This window comes from Rhinolophus hipposideros (genome assembly GCF_964194185.1).
Source record: "Rhinolophus hipposideros genome assembly, chromosome: 6".
Lineage (NCBI taxonomy): Eukaryota > Metazoa > Chordata > Mammalia > Chiroptera > Rhinolophidae > Rhinolophus > Rhinolophus hipposideros.
Window position 1 is genome coordinate 38,303,111 of NC_138052.1, and position 15,243 is coordinate 38,318,353.

Consider the following 15,243-nt stretch of genomic DNA (forward strand, 5'->3'; position numbering starts at 1 on the left):
AATTATATCCATACAAATTATATCTTTGTTACATTGTAACTGTCTTTATTCATATTTCTTTTTACATTGTTAATATACTTATTGTCACTAAGAGTAAAAGCATAGCTATATCCTCATTTGCACTTTCCTAATTCATTATTCTATTCTATTTTATTTTCTAAAACTATATAGAATAGTCATCTGATGTAGGAATAACCTTCTCTTATGTCACAGATCTAAGAAGTATTTTTAAATCCTTCACTAAGAAATGCTGCATTTTCATATATAGAATTTCCTGTCAAACAGGACAAGTTGTCCACATCATGCTCATTCACTAAAGTGGAATTTGAGGGTGGAGGTATCACTGCTTGAAAGAGTTATGAATAATGTCAAGATCTCCTTCCTTATGTCCCATCTATGCCCTTTTATGTAGGCGTATTGAACTAGACTGCTTACTTATTAGTTTGTTATGTAAACTTTCACGAATTTAATCATAGACCTCCATGCTTTTCATAAAAGGGAAATATGACAAAGTGTTTCCACTGTATTTAAAAGATGCAATTAAAATAAACAAAATGTACTACTGACGTTTTGGTATAATTTTATTAATAATGTCCAAGTAAAAGATACCAAGTATAATATAAATATAATTTTTATTTAGAAAAAATAAGCATCTATGAATTTAAAACTGTAACATTTGGTAACTGACATAACAGTTTAAGAACACTGAAGAATAACAAATAGGATATGCATCTTCCAACTTTTAACTTTTTTTTTTTTACTTTTTATTTTGAAATGACTTCAGACTTACAGAAAAGTTACAAAATACTACAAACGATTCAGTGCCAAGATCTTGGTTTCTAAATATCATTCTCTAATAAAAGGAACAAGGGGTCTGGAGAAGTAATCAATTGTAGGATTAGGGCAGGAAAAATATAAGACAAGGCAGAAGCATTTTACAGTACCAGAAACCAAGAAACTGCTCCCAAACCAAAAGGATGGAGACATGTCAAAAGGCCATAGGAGTCTACCAGAACTCCAAACGGTCAAAACTGGAACTATTTGAGTGACAAAGTAAAAAATGTATTAGATTATAACCCAAAGAATGAAATAAATATATACAAGTACATACAAATGTAAATAAATGATTAATAGGGGAGAAGAGTCAAATCTTCCTTACAGAGGAATCCAAATAATATATACAGAGACTACCCCACCCAGGAGGCAAAGCTTAATTTTTAATCTGTCCTCTTGCCCCTGCCCCTGCTTTTGAGTGGGCTGACCTTAGTGACTCTCTTCCAAATATAATGGGAAATATCGGAATTTTACAGAGGCGTAACAGGGTAGATACTACCTTCATCAAGGTATCATGGTTTACGTCACCAGAGATAGATATCCTGTTGATATAGCATCTACTCCCTAATATAATGTGATGAGAAGGATACTTTACCTCTGTGGTATCATTTCTAAAAACCCATTATCCCAGTCTAATCACGAGAAATACATGAGACAAACCAAAAATGGGAGGACATCCTAGGAACATCTCACCAGTACTCCTCCAAACTGTCAAAGTCATGAAAAATTAGTAAAGACTGGGTAACCGACTAAGACTAGATTGGAGAGAGATGATGAATAAATGCAATGGGGTACACCCTGGATTGGATCTTGGAGCAGAAAAAGGACATTAAAGAAAAAATTGTGAAATGTAATTAAAGTCTGGAGTTTGGAGGAATATTCATGGAAAATGGGTGAAATCTGAATAAAGTCTGGGCTTTAGTTAATAGTAATGTACCAACATTGATATCTTAGTTTTGAAAAATGAATCACAGGAATTTACAATGACATTAGACGAAACTGAAATTGGGTGAGTGGTGTACTATCTTTTCAACTTTTCTGTAAATCTTAAATTATTCCAAAATAAAAAGTTCAGTTTTGAAAAAGTACAAAGAATTTCCATACACACCTTGCTCAGATTCCCAAAACTGAACATTTTGCCACATTTGCTTTATCAGTCTCTTTCCTCTACAGAATTTTTTCAGAATTTGATCACAACCTGCAAATATCATTCCCCTTTACTCCTAAATATTTTAATGTACTTTCTTAAGAAAAACCCACATTTATCAAAATAAGGAAATTACCATAATACAATACAATCTAGAAACCTTCACATTTTGCCAATTGTTCTACTAATGTCCTTTATAACAAAAAATAGAATCAAATAATCAAATAAAAATAATATAATTGCTTCTGTCTTGGTCCATGATCTATCCCAGGGTCATACATTGTATCTAGTCGTCCAATCTCTTTAGTCTTCTTTGATCTGGAACAAATTCCTCATTCTTTGTTTTTCTTGACCTTTACATTTTGAAGAGTACAGGCCGTTTATTTTGTGAAACGTCCCTCATTTTGGTTTGACTAATGTTTCTTCATGCCTAAATTCTGGTTGTGTATTTTTGCAGGAATACCACAGAAGTGATGTTGTGCTCTTCTCAGGGCATCCTACTAGGATGCATGAGGTCTATTTGCCCCAATACTAATAAAGTTAACTTTGACAACTTGATCAAGTGGTGTATCAAGTGGTGTACTATTTTTTTCCATCAGTGATTAGTAAGTATCATGTTAGATGGTATTTTGAGGCTGTAAAAATATCCTTCTTGTCGTCAACTCTTCATGCATTAGTTGTATGATCCATTGATGATTCCTGCCTGAAACAATTTCTGGTTATTCTTACATATTTGTATTTCCAAATGAATTCTATGTCAATTTGTCTAATTCTATAATAAAACACGTTGGTATTTTTATTGAAATTATGTTAAAATTATAAATTAGGGAGAACTGTCTTTTCATTGGCTCAAATCTAGTTTTGTGGCTTTCAGAAGTATTTTAAAGTTTTTCCCAAATAGTTTTTGTATACTTCTTGTTATATTTATTCCTAAGGATTTTATTTTCTTTGTTGTTATTTAATTGGGGTTTTCCCTACCACTATATCCTCTGACTAGCGAATGTTTGTATCTGTAAAGGATATTGAAATCTGAATGCTAATTTTATAGTCAGCTAGTTATTGAATTATTTCATTGCTTGAGTTAATTTTATTATTGATTTCTCTAAAACAGGAATCCACAAACTTTTTCTATAAAATGTCAGATAGAATTGTTTTCAGCTTTGTGAGCAAACCATTTCTATCACAACTATAGGGCAAAAGTAGCTACAGGCATGCACAAACAAAATGATGTGACAAGATTTGGCTCCCAGGCTACTTTGCTGATTCTTGTTCTAGAGTTTTCCAGATATACTATTGTATCGTCTACAAATAGAGATCATTTTATTTATTTTCCAATTGTTATGCCTGTACTGATTTCTCTTGTTTAATTGCACTGCCTATATTTTAGCAAAATGCTGAACAGTAGTGGAGTTACTGGGTATCCTTGCCTTGCTCCTGATGGTAGTAGTGAAATTGCTACTAGTGTTTCCCATTAAGAAGATATTAAGCGATGTCAGAGGGGTAGTAGATTGGGGGAGGGAGTTATCACTTTGTGAGGGGTGTAAATGTCTAACTATTAAAGTGTTTTGTACACGACAAAAATTATTTTTTTTAAAGAAAATATCCATTAATTCCTGTTGTGTTGAGTATTTTTATTACCGTGTTTCCCTGAAAATAAGACCTAGCTGGACCATCAGCTCTAATGCGTCTTTTGGAGCAAAAAATTACTAAGATCCAGTATTATATATTGTATTATATTATACTTATTATATTATATCATATTATAGCTGGTTTTATATTAAAATAAGACTGTATGTTATGTTATATTATACATATTATATTAGACCCGGTCTTATATTATATTCAAATAAGACCAGGTCTTATACTAATTTTTGCTCCAAAAGACACGTTAGAGCTGATGGTCCAGTTAGGTCTTATTTTTGGGGAAACACAGTAGGTGTTGATTTTTATTGAAGGTTATTTCAGCATCTATATGTAATTTGTCTCCTTATATTCATTAATATGGTGTATTGATAAGTTTCCTAATATTGAACCAACCTTGTGTTCTTAAAATAAATCCAACATGGCTATGGTATATTATTTTCTTAATAAGGCACTGAAATTTGTTAGCTAATATTTTATTCAGTACTCTGCATCAATATAATTGATATTGATATATAATTTCTTTTTTGTACTGTACTGTCTTTAGGAATTGGTATTATCCACTTTCAATGCTCTGAAACAATTTTTAGAGCATTGAGGCTATCTAGTACTTTTAAAGTAATTCCTTGACATCCTTTCTCTATTTCTTGTACAGAAACTGGATGATCTCAAATGTGGTTAACTTTGATAAACTATACATATGTAGGAAATTATATTTTTCATCCAGGTTGTCAATTTTTTTTGCAGAGAGGTTTGCAAAGAAGAGTTTTATACTACTTTTAAAATTTGAGATACAATTCACATACCATAAAATTCACCATTTTTGTGTTACGGGCTGATCTGTGTCACCCTCCCTCCCAAATTCCTATGTTGAAGTTCTAATACCCAGTACCCAGAATGTGACTGCATTTGGAGAAAAGGCCTTTAAAGAAGTAATTAAGGTAAAATGAGGACATTTGGATTGAACCTAATGAAATGACTCGTGTACTTATCAGAAGAAATTAGGAAACAGACAACACAGACCAAGGAGCAACCGTGAAAAAAAAACAGGGAGAACAGTTATTTACAGGCCTCAAAGAGAGAGAGCCTTCAGAATGAAATCAATCCAGATGACACCTTGATCTCACATTTCTAGCTTCCAGAACTGTAAAAAAGAAATGCTGTTGTTTAAGGCACACAGTCTATAGTATTTGTTATGGCAGTCCTGGCAAACTAATATATAAAATATACAATTCATTGGTTTTTAGTATATTCACAAATTTATGCAATCATCACCACAATCGAATTTCAGAACATTTTCATCACTCCAAAAAGGAACCATGTACCTATTAGCTGGAACTCACAATTCCTGCTTTCCTTAGTCCCTGGTAACCACTGATCTACTTTCTATCTCTATGGATTTGCTTATTCTGGACATTTCATATATATGGAACTAATATGATACGTGACCTTTTATGTCTGGCTTCTTTCACTTAGTATAATGTTTTCAAGTTTCAACCATGTTGTATGTAGCAGAAGTTCATTACTTTTTATATCTGAATAATATTCTATTGTATGGATATAGTACATTTTATTTACTCATTCACTTGTTGGTAGACATTTAGGTTGTTTCCATATTTTGGCTATCATGAATAATGATACTATGAACATTCACATATAGGTGTTTGTGTGACGTGTTTTCAATTATTTTTGGTATATATATACCTGTGAATGAAATTGCTGAGTCATATGGTAACTATATCTAACTTTTTGAGGAACTGCCAAATTGTTTTCCAAAGCAGCTGCACCATTTAAACTCTTACCAGCAATGTATGAGGTTTCCAGTTTTCCACATCCTCACCAAAACTTGATAGAGCCACTCTATTGTGTATGAAGTAGTATCTCATTGTGATTTTGATCTGCATTTCCCTAATGACTGATGATAATGAGCATCTTTTCATGTTTATGGACGATATTTATGTCCTCTTTGGAGAAATGTCTACATAAATCCTTTGTTCATTTTAAAATCAGGTTCTTTGTCTTTTTACTGTTGAGTTGTAAGAAGTTCTTTATATACCCTGGATACAAGTCCCTTGTTAGATGTATGATTTACAACCTTTTCCTCCTGTAGGCTGTCTTTTCACTTTCTTGATGGTGTCTTTTCAAAGCAAAAACATTTTAATTTTGATGATGTCCAATTTATCTTTCTTTTTCTTTGGTTGCTTATGCTTGAAGGTGTCAATCTAAAAAAGCCACTGCTGAATCCAAGGTAAGGATGATTTATATCTGTTTCCTTCTGATAATTTTATAGCTTTATATTTTATAGTTTTTACATTTAGATCCTCAATCCATTTTAATTTTTGTGCATGATGTGAGATAGGAGACCAATTTCACTCTTTGCATATTGATATCCATTTGTTCCAGCACAATTTGTTGAAAATACTTTTCTTTCTTCATTGAATTGTCTTGGCATCTTTGATGAAAAGAAACTGACCATAAAGGTTAAGTGTTTATTCTGGGCTTTTAATTCTATTCCATGGATCTATATGTCTATCTTTATGCCTTTTTTTGGTGTGTGTGTGTGTGTGTGTGTGTGTGTGTGTGTGTGTGGTAGTAATAGATATTTTCATTAACTAAATTTTTTATATTCATTTCCTATTTTCTTTTAAAATTAATGTTATATACTTCAAGTTGCTGTCACTTTTGCATTTCTGTGAACTGGATCTGCTATTTGGGGGCAGTTTACAAAATTCCTAGTTCAAGAATGTCCACTGTTTTGCTGTATAGTTTCCTTACAGATTGAATTTGGGGCCAGGGCAGTGTGAAGGAAGTTGCTCTTCAATTTTTAAAAATATTTTCCTGTCTTGCAGAATCCTAAATTTTCATCTCTTGCTTCTTTTTTTAATTGTTTAGTTTCCAAAGAGCATTTTTTTTTCCCGGCAGCCTTCGGAGTTAGGGGCATGGAGCTCTAACCGCCTGAGCCACCAGGCCGGCCCCCAAAGAGCATTTATGTCTTCCTTTTTTGCCCTCTTCTCCCCCAAAGAGTTGTCTTTCCAAAAGTGACTCTTTGAGTCCTATACAAACTTGTCCCTTTCTTGTGGTATGCTCTATCAGGATGCTTTTTCCAAATAATTCAGAATTTGGGAAGGGATTTCTTTTCTTGAAGTAATTTTTAGATCAATCTTAAGACTATCACTATCTCCCATCTGGCCCTGTGCAATTTTTTCCCAGATCACCCCTGCTCACCACCAAGGTTTGCACAGGGGAGTAAATGATGGATTGCCCTGATTTGGTATTCATTTTTCTACTTACAGATAACCTGGAGTTTAATCATTCTCTGTGTTCTATTTACATTAAAGTATGGGTTATGTATTTTTATTTGTTCTTTATTGTTTTTTTTGAGATATGTGGAGAGATTCAGATTCATACATTTACCATTACCTCAGCCATCCAATCTTTAATTTCTTTGTAAACATTTTGTTTGTTTTTCCTGAAAAACGGACAATACTGTAACCAGCTAATGTTCACTGTCTCAACGGCCACTACAGTGTAATAAGTAAATTCTTATTAAAGATACTGTAATCCTACCATGGCATTCAAGCAATTCATGAACCATATGGTATCTAATCAATGGTGATAATAGAAGAAAAAAACTGTTAATTAAAATACAAAATAATGCAAAAATCTTATATGCAAAAGGAGCTACTTTCTTTTGTTTAGGATCCTCTCTCCACTGGAAAAATTATTTTTTCTTTAAACAGTCAAATTTAATAAATTAGTAGTTTATCATATTGTCTCTGAGAGTATCTGATTCACAGTCTATACTACTTTTGTTTTGTTTTTTAAGCTTTATTTTTTATCAGAACAGGCCCCATGTAAAAAACTTAATAACTCCAACATTAGAAATAAAATTCAAATGAAATTAATCTCTTTAAATACAAATATAAAATATGCTTATCTATATATACTCAATAGAAATTGATGTGGAATACTTGTTTTAGTAAGGATATTTCTTTAAATTGCTCTGACTCAGTATTTTTATTCTTGGAGCTACAATAGCATTCCTGAGGTGGTACTGCACCAATTTTACTTTGTACAGGAACTGATTCTGCAAATTTGGAACTACTCAGTTTCCATCAGTTAAATACTATGTGATCTTAATAACTTTGCCTCTCTCAGATTTTGTTTTTTCATATGAAATATGTAATTAATTTGATAATACCTATTATGAGAGGTTTTGAATCATTTAATTAGTGTCTGTAAAATATTTTTGAAATTTAGAATGAAAAGACTCAGTGCAAATTACCTACCAATAACAATAATTTTGCCTACTACCTATTACTATGCTAACCTTCAATGCCAGCACTCATTGTGGTATCTTATGAAGCTAAGCCTATCTCCAACAATCTATTATTCTCTTCAATATAAAAGTATTTTACTAAAAGGTACTGCTGTATCATATATATAAGAACATTTAGCCCTTTCTATCAAATACTATGTATTGTGTTGTATTTCAAACAGTCTTTTTTTTCTTAATATAAAAATACTGTAATATGAGCTACTGGTACTTCATGTAATAACATTACTTAGTTCTTCCTATCATATTGTATACAATGGTAAATTGACTTTTAATACTACTCTGAATCAATGCTTCCTTTCTGAATAGCTCTTGGGCTTAAAATCTGTCTATTCATTTTACTATTGAACCCAAAAGCACTAATGATAATTTTTAAATTTCTAATGGCTATAAACATTTCTTACATAATTAAATAGTATCTTAAGCTAAACATTTCTCAGCAACAAAAGAATATTTACTCTATCTGTCCAAAACATATTTAATGCATATGTACTACAAGCAGATAATTACCACTTAAATTTAAGCAACTTACAAATAACAAAACAACATGTTTGCTCATTTATTTAACACTTACTGAGTGCCTAAAGTTTACAAGGACTGTCCTCTGGTTATCACAGATATTAGAAATAGCATGTGGTGACACAGCAAGGAATATAGAATGGGTTTAGACATACCCAGTATCCTCATAGGAGGTGATGATATACAACTGAGGAACAGTCTCAAGTATCCCTTGTAAAGCTGTGTATGCCCTTTCATTGGAGACTTCAGGAAAATGTAGATTAAGTCAATATTTAAGTTGGCCCAAGCATATCAACACCATTATTAAAAAGCCATGGTTAGAAACAAACCCCGAATTTTCCAATTCTATTCTTCATGGAGCTTAAAATAAATTTCAGTGGATACATGCCCTTTACTATTTTCTCTCTCTGTACTTTCATTAATCAGTCATATGAATGCTAATTCTGACTACTTTCTATTTGAATCCTACCCCTACTTTTGGGTCCAGTTGTAATGCCACACCCACAAAGCCTATACTTGATTTTACGCCTCCTGTATTGCAATGCATTCTATCAACTGAGAATCCCTAGAAGCTTGTGCATTGATCTTAGCTAGTCATCTAAACTGTCAACAGTTTTGGGACTTTCACTCATATGGCATTACTACACAAACTCCTTACTCGTAGAAATTCAAGTCAAACAGGTAAGGATCCTTAAAAATTGTTCAAAAATTAAAAGATGCCAAGTAATGAAAATCTGACTACCTTCAAATTTTCTCTTCGCTAAAATATATGAAGAGTTAGTACTATCTTTCATTGCTAGTATAAATCACTAAAGTTATCCTAATAAAATTTTCAAAGTGTTTAAAACAAACTATTTTAAGACAGCTTTAAAACATAAATGAAAAGTATACTAAATGTATGTGTTAAATTATGAAGCAACATAACACAGCCAAGAAATTGGCATAAAGTTTTCAAATTCTGTGTCTTACCAACTGCCTTAAGATAATGAATTCATTTTAAATTTATTATATTAACCTGTAAATTTATTTTAAATAAATCATAAACATAATACTAGACAGCCAGCTGTTCACCTTTTTGGATAATTATTCAAAGCTTTGAGAATTTGGCATTAATACTATAGTTCTATTTCATATCTTTATTTTTAAATTTTTATTAAATTTATCGGGGTGACATTGGTTACTAAAACTATATACAATTCTATAGTATGTTTATATATTGCATTATGTTCACCACCCAGAGTCAGTTCTCCTTCTCCCTTTACCCTCTTCTACCACCCCCCTCCCTTCTTACCTTCTAGTAACCACTAAACTGTTGACTGTGTCCAGAAGTTTTTGTTTTTTGTCTTCTTCATTTGTTGCTTTCAGTTATATATCTCATGTATGAGTGAAATCATATGGTTCTCAACTTTTCCGTCTGACTCATTTCACCTAGCATGATAATCTCAAGATCCATCCTTGTTATTGCAAATGGCAGTACTTCATCTTGTCTTATGGCCAAGTAATATTCCATTATATATATATATATATATATATATATATATATATATGTATCACATCTTCTTTATCTAATCATCTACAGAAGGATACATTGCTTGTTTCCATGTCTAGGCTACCATGAATAACGTTATGATGAACACAGGGGTACATACATCTTTACAGATAAAGGTTTTCAGATTTTTGGGGGTAGATAAGCAGGAGAGTGATTGCTGTGTTATATGGTATTTCTGCTTTTAATATTTTGAGGAAGCTTCATACTGTTTTCCATAGTGGCTGTAGCAATTTACATTCCCACCAGGAGTGTATGAGGGTTCGTTTTTCTCCACAACCTCTCCAACACTTGTTATTATTTGTCTTGTTGATAATAGCCATTCTAACAGGTGTAAGGTGGTATCTCATTGTGGTTTTCATTTGTATTTCCCTAATAGCTTGTGAAGTTGAGCATTTTTCACATATCTGTTAGCAGTTTATATGTCTTCTTGTCCAGAGAGGGGTCTGTTCAGGTCCTATGACCATTTTTAAATTGGATTGTTTGAATTTTTTATTGTTGAGTTATACAAGTTCTTTACATATTTTGGATATCAGCCCTTTATTGGAGGTGTTGTTTGCAAATATCTTCTCCCATTCGGCTGGTTGCCTCTATGTTTTTTTGATGGTTTCTTTTGCTGTGCAGAAGGTTTTTAGTTTGAGATAGTCCCATTGCTTTTACTTCCCTTGCTTTTGAGGATAGATTCATAAAATCCTCTCTAAACCCAAGGTCCGTTAAGTTTAGTACCCATGTTTTCTTCTATGAAGTTTATTTTTCCAGGTCTTTGATCCATTTTGAGTTAATTTTGTAAATATGGTGACAGCAGTTTGGTTTCATTCTTTTTGCACATGACTTTCCGATTTTCTCAGCACCATTTATTGGGGAGGTTTTCTTTTCTCCATTGTATGTTTTTGGCTCCTTTGTCTAAAATTATCTGCCATATATATTTGGGTTTATTTCTGGGTTCTCAATTCTATTCCATTGGTATGTGTCTGTTTTTCTGCCAATACCATGCTATTTTGATTCCTGTCACTTGTAATATAAACTGAAGTCAGGGAGTGTGATACCTACAACTTTGTTCTTTTTTTCTCAGAATTGCTCTGGCTATTCAGGGTCTTTTGTGATTCTATACAATCTATTGATTTTTTTGTTCTATTTCTTTAAAAAAATGCCATTGCAATTTTGATGGGTATTACATTAAATCTGTATGTTGCTTTACGTAATATGGCCGTTTTAAATATATTGATTCTTCCAATCCACGAACACGGAATGTCTTTCTATTTCTTTGTGTCCTTTCAATTTCTTTTAATAATGTTTTATAGTTTTCAGTGTATGGGTCCTTCACCTATATAAAGGGTCCTCAATCCTTTATTAAGTTTATTCCTAGGTATTTTACTCTTTTTGCTGCAATTGCAAAAGGAATTGCTTTTTATGTTTATTTTTCATTATTAGTATATAGAAATGCAATGGATTTTTGTCCATTGATTTTGTATCCTTCCACTTTACTGTATTTGTTTATTGTTTCTAATAGTAACTTAGCGGAGTCTTTATAGTATTCTATATAAAGAATCATGTCATCTGCAAAAAGTTTTTGAATTCTTCATTCCCAATTTGGATACCTTTTATTTCTTTCTCTTGCCTGAATGCTCTGGCTAGGACTTCCAACACTATGTTGAATAACTGGTGAGAGGGGGGCATCCCTCTCTTGTTCCTGAACATACAGCAAAAAGCTTGATTTTCACTGTTAATTATGATATTGCCTGAGGGTTTGCCATATGTGGCCTTCATTATATAGAGGTACTTTCCTTCTATACCCATTCTATTAAGTATTTCAGTCATAAATGCATGTTGTATCTTGTCAAATGCTTTTTCTGCATCTGCTGATATGATCGTGATTTTTATCCTTTATTTTGTTCATGTGGTATATCACATTGATTGATTTGCATATCTTGAACCATCCTTGCACCTCTGGAATGAACCGCACTTGATTGTGATGTATAATCTTTTTAATGTACTGTTGTATTCAATTTGCTAGTATTTTGTTTAAGATTTTTGCATCTGTACTCATCAGAGATATTGGCCTGCAGTTTTCTTTTTTTGTGTTATCCTTACCAGCTTTTGGTATCAGGGTAATGTTGGCCTCATAATATGAGTTAGGAAGTATTTCCTCTTCTTCAATTTTTTGGAAGAGATTGAGAAAGACAGGTATTAAATCATCTTTGAATGTTTGGTAGAATTCACTAGTGAAGCCATCTGGTCCTGCACTTTTGCTTTTGAGGAAGTTTTGGATGATTGCTTCAAGTTTCTTACTGTTGATCAGTCTGTTTGGATTTTCCAGTTCTTCATGATTCAGTCTAGGAAGGTTATATATTTCTAAGACCTTGTCCATTTCTTCTAGGTTATTGAATTTGGTAGCATACAGTCCTTCATAGTATTACTGTGTGATCCTTTTTATTTCTCTGGTATCCCTCGTAACTTCCCCTCTTTCATTTCTGATTTTGTTTGTGTCTTTTCTTTTTCCTTAGTGAGTCTAGCCACGGATTTGTCAATTTTATTAATCTTTTCAAACAACCAGCTCTTTTTTGCATTAAATTTTCTATTGTCGCTCTCTGTTCTCTATTTCATTTAATTCTGCTCTAATTTTTATTATTTCCTTCCTTTGTTGAATTTTGGTTTCATTTGTTCTTCTTTTTCTAGTTCTTTAAGACATTATTTTATGCTGATATGTTATGTTGTTATGTTATGTTATGTAATGTTGTTATTTATTTGGGATTTTTCTTGTTTCTTGAGATAGAACCATAATAATACAAATTTCCCTTATAACTGCTTTTGCAGCATCCCAGTAATTTTGATATGATGTAGTTTCATTCTGATTTGCTTCTATGTATCTTTTGATCTCTCCTTGATCCAGTCATTCTTTACTAGCTTGTTGTTTAATCTCCATATTTGTGGTTTTTCCCAGTTTGTTTATGCAATTGATCTCCAATTTCAAAGCATTGTGCTCAGAGCATATGCTTGGTGTGATTTCAATCTTCTTAAATTTGTTGAGGCTAGTTTTGTATCCCAACATGTGCTCTATTTTTGAAAATGTTCCAGGTGCACTAGAAAAGAATGTATGGTCTAGTGTTCTGGGATGAAATGCTCTCTAAACATCAGTTATGTCCATTTGGTCAAATGTGTCATTTAAGGCTGATATTATTTTCTTACTGATTTTCTGTTTGGATGATCTATCGATAGCTGTCAATGGTGTATTTAGGCCCCATACTATAGTTTTTTTTTGTTTGTTTTTTTTCTTCAGTTTCTCCCTTTAATTCTATAATATTAGTAGTTACTTTATATGTTTTGGTTCTTCCTGACTGGGGGCATATATATTGATAAGTGTTATGTTTTCTTGTTATATTGCCCCCTTTATCATTGTGAGATGTCCATCTTTGTCTCTTGTTACCACTTTTTTCCTGAAGTCTATTTCGTTGGATATAAGTATGGATATAATCATTTTTTTCTGGATGTCATTTGCTTAGAATATCATTTCACACCCTTTCACTTTGAGTCTATATTTGTCCTTGCAGCTGAGACGTGTCTCTTGAAGGCAGCATATGGTTAGATTTTGTTTTCTAATCCAATTTACTACTCTGTGCCTTTTTATCGGTGAGTTCAGTCCATTTACATTTAGGGCATTCCTATAACCATTTTATCTTTTGTTTTCTGGTAGTTCAGTGTCTTGACTGCTTCTTTACCTTTGTGTTTCTGTTATTTTAGTTTCGTGGTATTCTATGATTTCCCCCCCATTTTTTTTATCTTTTAGGATGTTATGTGTCTCAGCTATGAGTTTTTTTTTTCCGAATGGTTACCATTAAGTTTATGCAAAAGAAACGTTCATGTATACAGTAGTCCTTTTTCTTCAGCATGCATCTTATCTCCATCCCCCTTTGTAAGTTAATATCTTTACCCCTTCCCTATTTCATATCTTTAACATCTATGATAATTTGAATTTGTACAGAAAGTTTATGCATATATTCTGAAAAATGTTTTGCATTTAAATATAAGATGTAAAAAATATGCTGTACACCTCTTCTAAGAAGAAAGAGAAAGCAATAGAGCATCTGAAAAAAATTAACCAATAACAATGGCTATTTTTAAAATATTTAGAGTATGAACTATATCGTCAATATAACCATTTAAAAGCTTTTTTCAAAACAGGTGACTATAAAAATTTTAAATGTAATTTTTCCTTTTGAATTATAACAAGATACCATAACTCAATGAGTTGCTATTCAAGTATTTAAATTTTAAAATAAATATTTGCATCATAGGGGATGATTTTATTTTACTTGCAACTAAACCCAACAATTTATTTGATCTATTAAACCTAACAAATTTTTTGTAGATAGCAATTTTCACCCCAAACATTAATTATTGAAATAATAAAGCCTGGCAAGTCAAAGATACTACTTGCTTTCCTACTAGATACTACCAGACTTTCAATTTACAAAATAATTATAAAAGAGTAAATTCTATTAATTGTAAATTCTATTTATGAGAACATTTTAATACCATTTATTTACTATTACTGTCATTTATTACTTTTTATTTTGTACTAATTTATTTGGTTTGCTCAGGCTGCTATAACAAAAATACCATAGACTGGGTGGCTTAAAAAACAGCATTTCTCACAGCTATGGAGGCTGAGAAGTCAAAATCACAGTGCCCAGAGATTTGGTATCCGATGAGGCTCCACTTTGTGGTTTGTGGACAGTTGCCCTCTCACTGTGTGCTCAGATGAGTCTCTCCCTCTTCCTCTTCTTATAAGGGCACTAATTCACTATGTTCCCACCATCATGACATTATGGAAACCTAATTATCTCCCAAAGGTCTACCTCCTAGGATCACATTGAGGACTAGGGATTCAAAGTATGAATTTGTGGGGGAAGAGTCACAAACATTCAGTCCATAACACTAATGAACAGGATGAAAAATTTCTCAATTTCATAAAGTAGTGTAGTCTAATTTTTCCTAGGAAAGATGTTCAAGTATAATTTATATTACCTACATAGACTCTAGATGTTTTGTAGATTTCATAGTTAAATTAAACATTGATCTACTAATCATAAATGATGTTAGACCAAATTTAAATGGCAAACAAATTTTGATTAAAGAAAAATACTATAAAATTCATTTTGATGTGTTAAAAAAACAATGTTTGCTCTATTTTTGAGCAAACGATATAAAATTACAATGTTT

General features: G+C 32.1%; 1 long non-coding RNA gene across 1 annotated transcript in view; it reads right to left on the minus strand.

Annotated features, from left to right (window-relative positions):
* Positions 1–561: 561 nt before the first annotated feature.
* Positions 562–15,243, minus strand: part of LOC308499239 — a 27,392-nt gene continuing 12,710 nt past the window's right edge. Inside the window, exon 3 of the long non-coding RNA XR_013993563.1 lies at positions 562–2,684. This is a non-coding gene — a long non-coding RNA (uncharacterized lncRNA). The remainder of the gene's footprint in view (positions 2,685–15,243) is intronic.